The following is a 14071-nucleotide window of genomic DNA, read 5'->3' on the forward strand; positions in this document are numbered from 1 at the left end:
TCTCCGCTGTCTGTCACCGCTGTGCTGGGTTCTCTGCTGCATGGCACTGCTGGACCCAACTGCGGCCTCTGCTTCGCAAGTCCGCATAACGTCCGTATTTTCTCTGTTTTGAATTATTATTATCGGTGGTGTTTCGGCTATTTTCATCTCTTTATCGTATTATTGCTGTTATTTTTTTTGTTTTTTTGCTATTCTCATTTTTATCGTAATTTTACCTTTTATTATTGATGTTTTAGCTATTCTAATTCTTATCGTATTATTGCCTTTATCATTGTTATTGTTATAGTAGTTACTATCTTCAGCGTGTTATGGTAGGATCACATTATTATTTTAACCGTGGATTATCGACACGGTCTGAAGGAATTAATGACCTTTACCTCATCTGATTAGAACGTAAAGATATATTATATATGCATATAGAAAAACAAAACATTCACCTTTTACAAGCATCATCTCGACAGCGGTGAGCCAGGGACACGAAACAAATAAACAAGCAAATGTACAAATACCTCTCCCACCCTCCTTCCCTTCACCCCTCCCCTCCCCTCTCCCCCCCTCCCCACCGCACCATGCTAAGTCCACTTTTCGCAAATTTCATCAGCGTACCCTCGTTAACGTATGCTAATTGCTAATTGGAAACATTTGTAGTTATGGGTAGGCCGATCGCAGAGGCCTATACCTGGACTCCCCCCCCCCCCCCGACCACTACCACCACCCACTCTACCCCACGCGCCGTTTGGGATTTGTGTGTGTGTGTGTGTGTGTGTGTGTGTGTGTGTGTGTGTGTGTGTGTGTGTGTGTGTGTGTGTGTGTGTGTGTGTGCGCGCGCGCGCGTGTGTGTCTGTGTCTGTCTGCATGTCTGAGTATACACGCAAACGTTTGAGTCGTTTGTAACGCGCACGTTTGTTTGCATATACCCACACCCGCATCAACAAACCACCCCACCACCGTATTTTAGTCCTTACCAGGCCTTCGAACCTGCTCATTGAAACTCGTCCGGTCCACCTCGCCGACACGCCGCTAAGATCAGACTTGATGGCAACCGACACCCGACGCTCGATCTCATTTCACCACATCCCGTCGGCGATATTGGCAATCATTTCCCTCATTCTCCTTGCGATTCCGAGTTAATGGAACGTGACAGACCGACAAGTGTTCGGTATGTCTCCCCGGGGTTTGGAGAGGCGACGGGGCAGGGCAGTCCCCGAATCCCCATCATAAATACCAGCTCATTACCACAGGTGTCGGGCACGGGTACCCTCCGGCTGGTCAGGCAATACTAGGTGTGACATGTACCAGGTGAGAGAGAGAGAGAGAGAGGAGAGAGAGAGAGAGAGAGAGAGAGAGAGAGAGAGAGAGAGAGAGAGAGAGAGAGAGAGAGAGAGACAGAGACAGAGACAGAGACAGAGAGAGAGAGAGAGAGTGTGTGGAGGGAGGGAGAGGGGAGGAGAGAAAAAGAGAGAGATATATAAACAGAAAGAGAAAGAGAGAGGGAGGTTGACCATCGAATAAGCGTACTAGATACAACCTTCACCTGCCTTGGTATCAGATATTCATCATTTCTTGATATCGGAAGATTACAGGCAGGGAGGGAGAAGTGCAATAAATGGATAGATGGATAGATAGAGACAATTAAATAGACAGATGGATATTTGTATAGACAGGCAGATAGATATAGATATAAACAGCACTACAACAAGAATCTGATTCGGCACAGCGATGTATAATTCGTTGCGTGTGTGAGAAAGGGGGTGAGTATGTACGCGTAGATGTTTGTACAGAAGCATCCTTGCTAAATAACGTGACAGGTTTCCCGAGGCGAGCTTCCTCCCAGCGAGTAACACAGTTTCTTGTGGCTGTAAACAAACGGTGAAGGTGCGAGATTTAAACACGCGCTGGTAATGTGCGGGCTGTGGGACAATGACAAACAAACAAAGATTGCAGGTAAAGAGCTGTAAACAAACACAAGTAGCGGGAAGGCTAGCTGTAAACAAACACAGGTAATGGGCAAGAGTGAAGTAAACAAAAAAGTGCTGGTGAGGAGAATTGTAAACACACGCACACAGACGCGCGCACGCGCGTGCACACCCATATTCACTCTCTCACTCATTCTCACTTTATACTCACTCACTCGCTCACTGTAACATATACAAGGAAATTTTATTTATTTTTTTCCTTCCTGGCAGCCACTTGCCTTTCCCGCTTCCAAACCTCAAATCAAATTGAGGAGGTAAAGTGGAGTGCTTGTTTGAAGAGCAGATATGAATGACACTTTGTCAGCTTTTACTCCGGCGAAAGACCGATGAATAATCCAGTGGCATTTCCTGAATGAGTGGATGAGTATGACCATGGAATGACAGTGACCCCTAAAAAAAAAGAAAGAGAAAAAAAGATAGAGAAAATCCACATTTTATTACCTTCGTGCTCGTCAGAATATCGAATTAAAAACGTCAATGAACTCCTCCTAACCATCAATCAGTACTGAAAGCGCTGTAAGCATTAGCCACAGAACGCCACAATGCACCACATCCATCTATTCATCGGTCTATCTATCAGTCTGTATATCTATCATGGTGTCATGCCAGCGCTATATCATCTGACGATTCACGGTAACTCGTCACTGTTAAGTGATGGTTATTACTCGTATACTGACCCCCCCCCTCTTCCCATACCCCCTCCCCCATGTGGATCAACGTCGATTACTAGCATTGATAATTTTGATGATTGGAGAGAGAGAGAGAGAGAGAGAGAGAGAGAGAGAGAGAGAGAGAGAGAGAGAGAGAGAGAGAGAGGAGAGACGAAACAGAAACAGAGAGACAGAGAGAGACACGAAACAGAGACAGAGAGAAAGAAAGAGCGAGAGAGAGCGAGAGCGAGAGAGAGCGAGCGAGTCCCACACAGCGATCGCACCAATCACAGTACGATTATCGCGAATATGTCGCCGGCCAAATTACCGGACGGGATGTTGGTTTGTCCGGATCCCTTGGACGCTCTTGCTAATTAAGTGGCGCGTAATGAATTGTTTTATTGCGAGCCTGTATGGGCCTTCCCTGCCCGTTTGCTCTTTGCCCTCCTCCTCCTCCTCTTCTTCTTCTTCCTCCTTCACCTCCTCCTCCTCCTCCTCCTCCTCCTCCTCCTCCTCCTCCTCCTCCTCCTCCTCCTCCTCCTCCTCCTCCTCCTCTCCACTCCCTCACTCTCCTAATTCCTCTCTTCTCTTCTCTCTCCTTCATTTTCCTCTTCCTTCCTCCCCCCTCTCCTCTTCCCTTCCCTCTCCCCCCTCCCCTCTCCACTTCTCCCCTCTCCCTCCCTCTAGCATGTGGTATGTCCCAACCAGACCAAGGGAAGGGGTGGAGGGGGAGGAGAAGGAGGGGGAGGGTGCTTTGGTCGTGTTTTTGAAGGGGGAAGAGGGAGAGGGAGAGGGGGAGAGGTAGAGAGAGAGGGGGGGGAGCGAGGTGGAGAGGGGGGGAGAGGTGACTTTTTCGGATACGCAGGTCACTTCTTCGGTTTTACTACAGTTGGTTGTGCGTTCGTTTCGGTTTACGGGCGAGGTGGTGGATGTAACGGTTCGGATTGGGTCTCGTTCTCTTGTGGGAAGTCCTTTTTTTCTCGGTCTCTCTCTCTCTCTCTCTCTCTCTCTCTCTCTTACTCGTTCTCTTTCTCTTTCGCTGTCTTATTTCTCTCTCCCTCTCTCTCTCTCTCTCTCTCTCTCTCTCTCCTTCCCTCTCCCTCTCTCTCTTTCCTTCCTCCCTCCCTCCCTCCCTCCTCTCTCTTTCCTTCTCTCTCCCTCCCTCTCACTCTTTCCCTCCCTCTCTCCCTCCCGCTCCCTCTCTCCCTCCCTCTCCCTCTCTCCCTCCCTCTCCCTCTCTCCCTCTCCACACACAATGAAGGGTGCAGAAAACCCCCGGCCTGTTATCACTAAGCTTATCTTATCTCTACTTTACCTACCCGATAAGAGAGTAAAAATCGAGCCATTGGTAGCGATATCGTTAGACCGAGATTGAGGTTTACGCGAGAGGGGTTTGGTGGTGGGGGGGAGGGGGTGAAGAGGAGGTGGGAGGAGGAGGATGGAAAGAGAGGGAGGATTGGTGGAAGATTGGGAGAGGGAGGATTGGAGGAAGATTGGGAGAGGGAGGATTGGAGGAAGATTGGGAGAGGGAGGATTGGAGGAAGATTGGGAGAGGGGAATAGAGGTGAAGAAGAGGAGGATGAGGGGAAGAGAGAGGGGAATAGAGAGTTGAAGAAAAAGGAGGATGAGGGGGGGGGGCGAGAGAGAGGGAAGGGGATGACATGAGACCGAGGAGAGCAGGATGACGGAAGAGAAGGAGAGAAAGATGAAGAGGAGGAAGATGAAGGAGGCGGTAGGATGGGGATGGGGTGGGTGCTGGGGGGGGGGGGGTTTGCCGTGTTTTAGAGACCTTTCACCAAGTAAATCCATTTAAAAGTTTTATGACTCGACGTGTATAATGTACAAGGGCGCTCTTCCCTAAGCTTGGAAGTGGCGCGTGCAGGACCGGGCCATGTCGCTCGAAATACATTACACACCACTTATTGTATGATACAGTAGCTACGACTGCGAAGTGTGTGATGCAGTATTGACGACCACTTGTATTATACAGTAGTGACGACCACTTGTATTATACAGTAGTGGCAGTCACTTACTGTATCACGCAGCTGTGACGACCACTTATTGTATGATGCGAGTGTAACGATCATTTATATGAGACAGCGGAGACAACCACTTAGTGTATAGTACAGCGATAACGACCGCTTATTGTATGATACAGCGTATAAAAAACCCAGTTTGTAACAATAGTTGTATGGCTCGTAGTCTATGCCACCTGTGAATACACATTAATTGAATACTTAAATACGCAAATAATACAACCAGAAGTGAAAGGAGAAGTGACGCAATCACCAAGATTCTTTGGGACAGAGTAGGCCTTATATAGGCTCAGGTGATACCCCCAATAGGCCTAGGGAATGGGCTTTATCTGTGGTGGACTCTGATCATCATACCTTTTTTTTAATACTTGTATCAGTGGACACAAGTGTGTGAAAGACACAGTCATACCTGACAAAAGTGTTATCTCGGGCGAGCGGTATATCAAGGGTAATGGTTTGTGTGGGTTATGGTGTATATGTATATGTATATATATATATATATATATATATATATATATATATATATATATATATATATATATATACATGCATATACATACATACATATATGCATATATGCAGGAATGGGTATGGTAGTGAAAACATGCACGTGGAGAGACACACATTCACAACAATTCTCTCTCTCTCTCTCTCTCTCTCTCTCTCTCTCTCTCTCTCTCTCTCTCTCTCTCTCTCTCTCTCTCTCCTCTCTCTCTCTCTCTCACACACACACACACACACACACACACACACACACACACACACACACACACACACACACACACACACACACACACACACACACACACACACAAACCCTAAAATAAAAGTGGCAGTTTTGGTAATTATGATAATGATATTGATAAGGTGACTGCATGATAATAGATATCCAAATATGGCAATGCAATAATAACTAACGATTTTATTCTCTCTCTTTTCAGGTAAGTAAAACCCTGTCCTTGTTACGAGGCGGTCCATAAGCTTCTGGTCGTTGGTGAGTACACGATTGTGAGTGAAGGAATTGTAAATTGGAAATCAGTACCCCCCCTCTCTCTCTCTTTCTCTTTCTCTTTCTTTTTTGTTTCTTTCTTTTTCTTTCTTTCTTTCTCTTTTTCTTGTCTTCTTTGTTTGTTTGTTTCTCTCCCTCTCTCTCTCTCCCTCTCTCTCCTCTCCCTCTCTCTCTCTCCCTCTCTCTCTCTCCCTCTCTCTCTCTCCCTCTCTCTCTCTCCCTCTCTCTCTCCTCTCCTCTCCTCTCTCTCTCTCCCTCTCTCTCTCTCTCTCTCTCTCTCTCTCTCTCTCTCTCTCTCTCTCCCCCTATACTTGGTCTCTTGCTCTTCTCTTCCCTTCTTTTTCTGTTTTGCTTGTCCTCTCCCCCCCCCTCACCCCCATAATGCTTGGGTGCGCAGCGGGAGGCGACTGTTGGGCCACACAAAGTCAAGATCTTGCCTCAGAAGAATGAGGAAAGTAGGCCTATCAGAGCATTATGGTATATATTTCGTGTCGTTAACTTGCCTATATAATTTGTAGTGTGTGGTGGTGGGCCCGTCTTGGGTGGGGTGGGGAGGGGGAGGGAGGGAGAGGGAGGAGGTGTGAGGGGCAGACAGGGATGGGAGGGGAGGGGAGGGGAGGAGGATAGGGGGGAGAGGGTGTTTTTGAGCTAGGCATGAGTGACAGGCTCCGCGGGGGGGAAGAGAGGGAGGGAGGGAGGGAGGGGGAGGGGGTAGAAGGTGGGAGCTTTTCCTGCCTGGAATGGGGGGTGGTGAGGGGTAGGGGAAGGGGAGGGGAAGGCATACTGTACTCCCTTTCCCCCACTCCTCCTCCCCTCCCCCCCCCCTAGCGTCACTGCTGGCTGCTGCCCCCTTGACAAAGCCTCCCTACTGATGGCCCTTACCTGCCCTACGCCCTGGTAAATAGGGCTCGTTAGGGGCGCTTCGCTTACCTATTCAGGGCTTTGGTTGGGTGGCTGGAATGGGCCCTCAATGGGAGGTGGGCGCACGGGGTAACCCACTGTCGGAGGGAGGGAGGGAGAGAGAGAGAGAGAGAGAGAGAGAGAGAGAGAGAGAGAGAGAGAGAGAGAGAGAGAGAGAGAGAGAGAGAGAGAGAGAGAGAGAGAGAGAGGGAGAGAGGGAGAGAGGGAGAGAGACACGAGGAGAGGGGGATAGGGCAAGGGAGGGATGGGGATGGGAGGGGGGGGGAGGAAGGTGGAAATGAGTGTATAAGTGTTTGCTTTCTCTTCATATGTTTATAGGATTATTTCGACTTTTTTACCCCCCCCCCCCCCGTGGTTCAAAGCCGCTGTTAGGAGCATAGGGACTGTGGCGTGTGCGTGTGCGTGTGCGTGTGCGTGTGCGTGTGCGAGTGCGCCTGCGAGCGTACATGCATGAAACCCCTTTTTATTTTTGACTTCGACAGCCGGGCAGAAAATTTTATTTGCCTTCTGCATGACCTTCGACGCACCCGCCGGACACAAGCAAAACTCCTGCTGATCAGTGTAATTAGCCATACATAATGAAAGTCAAATTTTGAGTTTGGCGGCCGCTGATTAGTATAATCGGGAGGCTGATACTCGGTTCCTGACACTCTTTGAGCCCGTGCGTCGATTTTTTTCTTCTCTCTCTCTTTTTGTATCTCTTTTCTCTCTCGCTCTCTCTTCTCTCCAATCCTCTTCTCTCTCTCCCTCTTTTCTCGCTTTCTCTTTCCTCTCGCTCTCTCTCTCTCTCTCTCTCTCTCTCTCTCTCTCTCTCTCTCTCTCTCTCTCTCTCTCTCTCTCTCTCTCTCTCTCTCTCTCTCTCTCTCGTCCACGGAAGGGTCCAAAGTGCCTTTGTTTAGGTCAGATGAAGTTTGGACACTCCAATTTGCCCCAGTCTAATGCCAGGGGGAAGATTAGGCGAGATGAATGCTTGATGAAGGTAATATATTATTAATGAGAAACGTAATTGCTGAAGCGATCAGCGTTAAAACGTGTAGTGAACTGCTCTCACAATAACCCCTCCTTAATTTGCAAGTATTGGGGGGGGGGAAGAGAGTGAGAGAGAGAGAGAGAGAGAGAGAGAGAGAGAGAGAGAGAGAGAGAGAGAGAGAGAGAGAGAGAGAGAGAGAGAGAGAGAGAGAGAAAGAGAGAAAGAGAGAAATTGTCTCCCCTCTACCGCTGTCTATTTGGGATTGACGATCTGCCTTGATTTACTCTGGCGGGCCTTCGTTTCGTGCATGCTTTAGGGGTCGTGGCGTTGAGGGCAAGAGCGAGCTCCTCCCCGTGTTCGTAGCCCTGGCGAAGAGGTAGCGAGGGAATTGAGGTATTTCTATGGCGTTTATTCCTCCCTTCATCCTGTAGGAATTTTGGCACACGTTGGGGGGGGGGGGGGTGAAGGGAAGGCTCAGGGTAAATGGCTCCTTGTTCCTCTCGTTTATGCTTACCTTCCATCCTCCTTCTTTCCCTCCTCCTTTCCCCTCCTCCCCCTCCCTCCCCCTACCCTCCATCCTCCCCTCCCCGTCTACTGTTCTCTGAAGTTTTCCAGGGGACTCTTCCCTTCCCCCCTTCTCCCCCTCCCCCCTACCAGACCCTCCCTTTCCTTTTACCTTCTCTTCCTTTCCTCTTCCCTCCCCTCCCCTCCCCTCCCCTCCCCCCATGCTTTCCCTTACCATACCTCCCCCTTCCTGCTCTCTTTCCCTCCCCTCCCCCTCCCCCTCCCGGCGTGTCGATCCCTTGGGAAAATTGGGCGACGGAGGTGGTAAGGGTCGTGACTGACTTCTGCGGTTGTTTATAGTCGTCGTCGTCATGGATGTCATTTTAAGTCGTCCACAGCATCAGCGTCGTTATTTGTATGTAGTCATCTTCGGCGTATTTTTCTCTCATTTTTTTCCCGTCGTCATCGTCATCATCATCGTTACTCGTCATCGTCATCATCATCGTTACTCGTCATCGTCATCATCATCGTTACTCGTCATCGTCATCATCATCGTTACTCGTCATCGTCATCATCATCGTTACTCGTCATCGTCATCATCATCGTTACTCGTCATCGTCATCATCATCGTTACTCGTCATCGTCATCATCATCGTTACTCGTCATCGTCATCATCATCGTTACTCGTCATCGTCATCATCATCGTTACTCGTCATCGTCATCATCATCGTTACTCGTCACTCGTCATCATCATCGTTACTCGTCATCGTCATCATCATCGTTTTTACTCGTGTCATCGTCATCATCATCGTTACTCGTCATCGTCATCATCATCGTTACTCGTCATCGTCATCATCATCGTTACTCGTCATCGTCATCATCATCGTTACTCGTCATCGTCATCATCATCGTTACTCGTCATCGTCATCTTCGTATTTTCCCCCATCTTTTCCTGCAGTCGTCGCCATCGCCGTCATCAGAAACATCATTTATCGCTTTTTTTTACGGGGTCATAGTTGCCATTTTTTTTTTCTTTCTTTCTCTCTCTCTCTCTCTCTCTCTCTCTCTCTCTCTCTCTCTCTCTCTCTCTCTCTCTCTCTCTCCTTTCTTTCGCCGGTGCCACGAACGACGAAGCTACGACATCTGGCAAGCACACGCGCGGGAGGGAGAGGGAGAGGGGGTGTGGGGGAGAGGGAGAGGGAGAGGGGGAGGGGGGGGAGAGGGAGAGGGAGAGGGGGTGTGGGGGAGAGGGAGAGGGAGAGGGGGAGGGGGGGGAGGATATTCAAATGGGAGCGCGGCTCGAAGTGGGGCGGCGGGGATTCGGGCCTTCGGAGGGTAGATAGATAGATAGGTTGATAGATAGATAGATAGATAGTTTGATAGATATATTGATACGTACATATATGCACTGATAGATAGATTGACTGATATATATATTATATATATATATATATATATATATATATATATATATATGTGTGTGTGTGTGTGTGTGTGTGTGTGTGTGTGTGTGTGTGTGTGTGTGTGTGTGTGTGTGTGTATGTATGTATGTATGTATATATACATATACATATACATAAATATACACACATACGTACAGTATACATACATAATACTTATGTAAACATACACTTTCATATAAATACGCATCTATACATATAGATACTTCATACATACATAAATACATGCATACATAACGTTTGTTGTATTTATGTACATCTATGTATACATAATATTAAAGAGGTGGACTGATATAGGTAGTCACTGAAAGGTGCAGATCGATAAAGAAGTAGGCGAGAAGATAGATAGAGGTGCAGATAGATAGAGGTGCAGGTAGATAGAGATACAGATAGATAGAGATACAGATAGATAGAGATACAGATAGATAGAGATACAGATAGATAGAGCTACAGATAGATAGAGCTACAGATAGATAGAGATGCAGATAGATAGAGATGCAGATAGATAGAGATACAGATAGATAGAGATACAGATAGATAGAGATACAGATAGGTATATAGCGACAAATACATAAAAAAATATTTAGATATTAGCAATGATTATTTCATATGCCGATTTAATGCGTTACCTGTGATGCATGAAAACACATAAAAAACAGTTCACACGTGTATATTTGCATCAGTATGTTGTACAAATTAATGTTAGGGAAAATGAGAGAGAGAAGGCGAGAGAAAGAGAGAGAGAGAGAGAGAGGGAGAGAGAGTGAGGGTGAGAGACGGAGAAGAGAGAGGGAGAGAGAGAGAAAACAAGTTATTTTACTTTATTCCTCTCACAATGCTTCTCCCTCATGATCCCATCTTACCGTTTAGAGAGGGGGGGGGGGTAGGGGGACAGAGGGAGGGGAAGGGGGGGAGGGACCGAAAACGAGGATACTAATGTTTTGACGAAAATAAAAGGCGCGTCTTTCAAAGGCCTGTGTCTCCACTCTGGAAACTTGCCTTATGAATAGGCTGTTTTGGGCGACCACCGTCCGCCTCTCGCTGGCTTTGGGCCGCGTGATCCTCGAGCACATTTCGGACGCCCAAGGACCGAAGGACCGAAGGAGAGGGAGAGATCGCCGCTGGAGGTTGTCCTCGACTGGCACTCGGTGCGTTTGAGTCCTTGATGATTTTGAGCGAGTAGGGTTTTCGATGTTTGCGAAGCCCAAGTCTGATCCAAAAAGCACGTGTTCGAACAGGTGGAGGGTCACGGGCATCATCGGAGGGGCAAGGCGGTGTTGTCATCTAGGTGGGCAATAGTTTTCCATGAACAGCGAAAGGACTCTGTAGTATACAAGACCTGCCCCCCCCCCCTCCTTCCCTCCCTCCCTCCCTCTGTCTCCTCTTCCCTTCTTTTCCTCCTGCGTGTGAACGGAGATGCTGAGACCTTAGAGAGAGAGAGAGAGAGAGAGAGAGAGAGAGAGAGAGAGAGAGAGAGAGAGAGAGAGAGAAGAAGAGAGAGAGTTACTGAGAGTTACTGAGACTGAGAAAAGAAAACAACCAAAAACAGATATAAGAAGAAAAAAAGCGAGAACAAGAGCGACATAAATCGAAAAAGAAAAAGAGAGATAGATTAAGAAAGAGCAATAGAGAAAAAAGAGAGCAATAGAGAAAGAAAAGCAGAGAGCAAGAGAGAAAGAAAGAAAGAGAAAGAGCAAGAGCGAAAGAAAAAGAGCAAGAGAGAGAGAGAGAGAGAGAGAGAGAGAGAGAGAGAGAGAGAGAGAGAGAGAGAGAGAGAGAGAGAGAGAGAGAGAGAGCAAGAGCGAAAGAAAAAGAAAGAGCAAGAGAGAGAGAGAGAGAGAGAGAGAGAGAGAGAGAGAGAGAGAGAGAGAGAGAGCGAGAGAGAGAGCGAGAGAGAGAGCGAGAGAGAGAGCGAGAGAGATCCCCAGGGTGTCCCTCTCGGGCCGAAGGGGATATTCAGTTTCCGAGCTCCAACTGCTCAAAAGACGCCTTTGATCGACATGCCCGCGCAGGAAAAGGCCGACCGACCGACGGACCGACAGACCGACCGGCTAAATTGCCCAGTTTTGATGAGAAATTAAGGAGTGGTAATCGCTCGTTCGGCCTCCTGCGCGTCCTGTAAATAACACCCGTGTTCTGATTGGCGTAAATAACTCCTAACTTCTGATTGCGGGGCCCGAGGAGGAGGGAGAGGGGGAGGGGAGGGGAGGGGAGGGGAGGGGGGGGAGGGGAGGGGAGGGGAGGGGAGGGGAGGGGGTGATAGGTGGTAGGGGGCCCCCGCTTTCGTAATGTTGGATTTCCCATCGTGGGTAGGAGGCTGTTTATTATTATTATTATTATTATTATTATTTTATTATTATTATTTTAGAGCGTGAAGATTATTAAGAGTGGGTCAAATGATAATTGTTGTAATGGCATTGTTATGATGGTTAGTCTGCGCTGCCATTGCAGTGATATTTTTTTTCTGTTTTCCTCTTTTATCTCTCCACCTCCTCTTCTCACTCCACCCCTCCCCCCTCCTCCCCCCTCCCTCCTCTCCCTCCTCTCCTCTCCCTCCTCTCCTTCCCCTCCCCCCACCCCCCCTCCCTACCCACTCCTTGTCAACGTGAGAAAGGGGGGTAGGGGGGAGGGGAGGAGGGGGGGGGGAAAGGAGGTACACTTGCGTATTTCTTCCTCCAAGACAATTACTGTCGTTCCTTCATGGTTTATTCTGCCTACCGTTTGCCCGGCCTGTTTTATGTGGAGTGTTAGTGTTGGGTTTGTCTGTCTGGGAGATTCGCTCATGATTAAGAGGTGGATGAGGGTGGAAGCTGCATAGGTGGATGAGGTTGGGAGGTGGATGATCCTTTCACCTCATCGTCCTTCCCTTTCCCCCCTTCTCTTTCCCCTCCTTCCACCTCCTCTTCCTCCTCTCCTCCTTTTACTTAATCTATTAACAAATCATCCCTTTCGCCCAAACCGCCTGCCCCCCCCCTGCTCTCCTCTCCTTCCTCCCCCTCCTCCCTTCTCTCCCTCCTCTCTCTCCTCCCTCCTCCTTCCTCTCTCTCCTCCCTCCTCTCTCTCCTCCCTCCTCCTCTCCCTCGGTCCCTGATCTTTCCCAATCTCTTCTAATCCGGCCAATCACCAGGCAAGATTCGCACTGTTTGTTTGAAACGGTTTGCAAAGTCGTTCCGGCGGCGGGAACCCCCCCTTCACCCCTCTACCCCCCCTCCCCTCCCCTAAATGAGACGGACGTTTGGGGAGTTAATCAGATCGTTGCGCGCGCCCTCGCTGTCTCTGTCTATCGTCTATCTATCTGTCTTTATCTGCTCTCTTTTTGTCTGTCTTTATCTGTTCGTCTCTCTCTCTCTCTCTCTCTCTCTCTCTCTCTCTCTCTCTCTCTCTCTCTCTCTCTCTCTCTCTCTCTCTCTCTCTCTCTTCTCTTCTCTCTTTTTCCGGATGTTTTTTTTTTTTTTTTCTCTCCCTTTATCTGACTCTTTATCATTCTCCCCTTCCCTCTCCTCTCTCCCTCATTCCACTGATGGTGATAAGGAGTCAAGATTCTTCGGAGATTCGTCATTATCATTCTGTTTTCTTGTTGGCGTCGGTGCATTATGATAATGATAATAGTGAAGATGGTGATAGTGATGATGATGATAATAGTGATGGTGATGATAGTGATGATGGATGCAGCCAGCGGGAAGCGCAGAGTTATGCCATCTTCATTATGGTCGCCACGTGCTCTGCATTCCCGGCTCGCGAGGGAGAAAGAGAGAGAGAGAGAGAGATAATAACAAAAAAAAAAAAAAAAAAAAAAAAAACGGTGGAAGAAATAATGATTAAAAAAAAACTTGAATAATGTCAACTGTCACCTATAATTGGGCCGACGGAATGTCGCTCCGACGGGGGAGGAGGAGAAGTGTGTGTGTGTGGGGGGGGGGGGTGTAGGAGGCTTTCCCGAGCGTCGTCCGTAACTGCAGCTGTCATCGACGTCGCACCTGCGCTCTCGCACGCGCGCACGGACGTCGGACGCGCTCGAAACACGTCGGGTTGGAGAAGCAGCATCGGGCGTGTCTCAAAGGGAGGCTGAAATGGGGGGGGGGGGGGCGAGGAGAGGGGGGGGGGGGGGAGGGAGGGGAAGGAGTGATGTCTCAAAGGGAGCCTGAGGGGGAGGGGGAGATTGGTGGGGGGGGGAGAGGGAAGGGAAGGAGTGATGTCTCAAAGGGAGTCCGAAGAGGAGGGGGAGATTGGTGGGGGGAAGGGGAGAGGGGGAAGGATGCAGAGGGGGACGAGGGGAGGGAGGGAGGGAAGGAAGGGTCTCTCGGATGCCAGGGAGATTAGCTCTTATTGCAGGCTGTCCAGAGAGTCGAAAATACTTTGTAGCGCATCAGTCGGGGAAGTGGAGAAGAGGAAGGGGAAGGGGAAGGGGGAGGGGGGGCTAGAGGTAAGGGGGGAAGGGGGAGGGGGGGCTAGAGGTAAGGGGGGAAGGGGAGGGAACTCCGAAAGAACAGGGAAAGACACACGGAACCCCGATATAGCGATCGTTAACGAGATTCCAATGCCTCC

General features: G+C 48.9%; 1 protein-coding gene across 1 annotated transcript in view; it reads left to right on the top strand.

Moving 5' to 3' along the window:
• The window catches only part of LOC119568074 (homeobox protein homothorax-like), a 195680-nt gene that overhangs the window by 101861 nt on the left and 79748 nt on the right, over positions 1–14071 (top strand). The gene's annotated exons all lie outside the window — the stretch shown is intronic.

Source organism: Penaeus monodon, chromosome 43, assembly GCF_015228065.2.
Source record: "Penaeus monodon isolate SGIC_2016 chromosome 43, NSTDA_Pmon_1, whole genome shotgun sequence".
Classification (NCBI taxonomy): Eukaryota; Metazoa; Arthropoda; class Malacostraca; order Decapoda; family Penaeidae; genus Penaeus; species Penaeus monodon.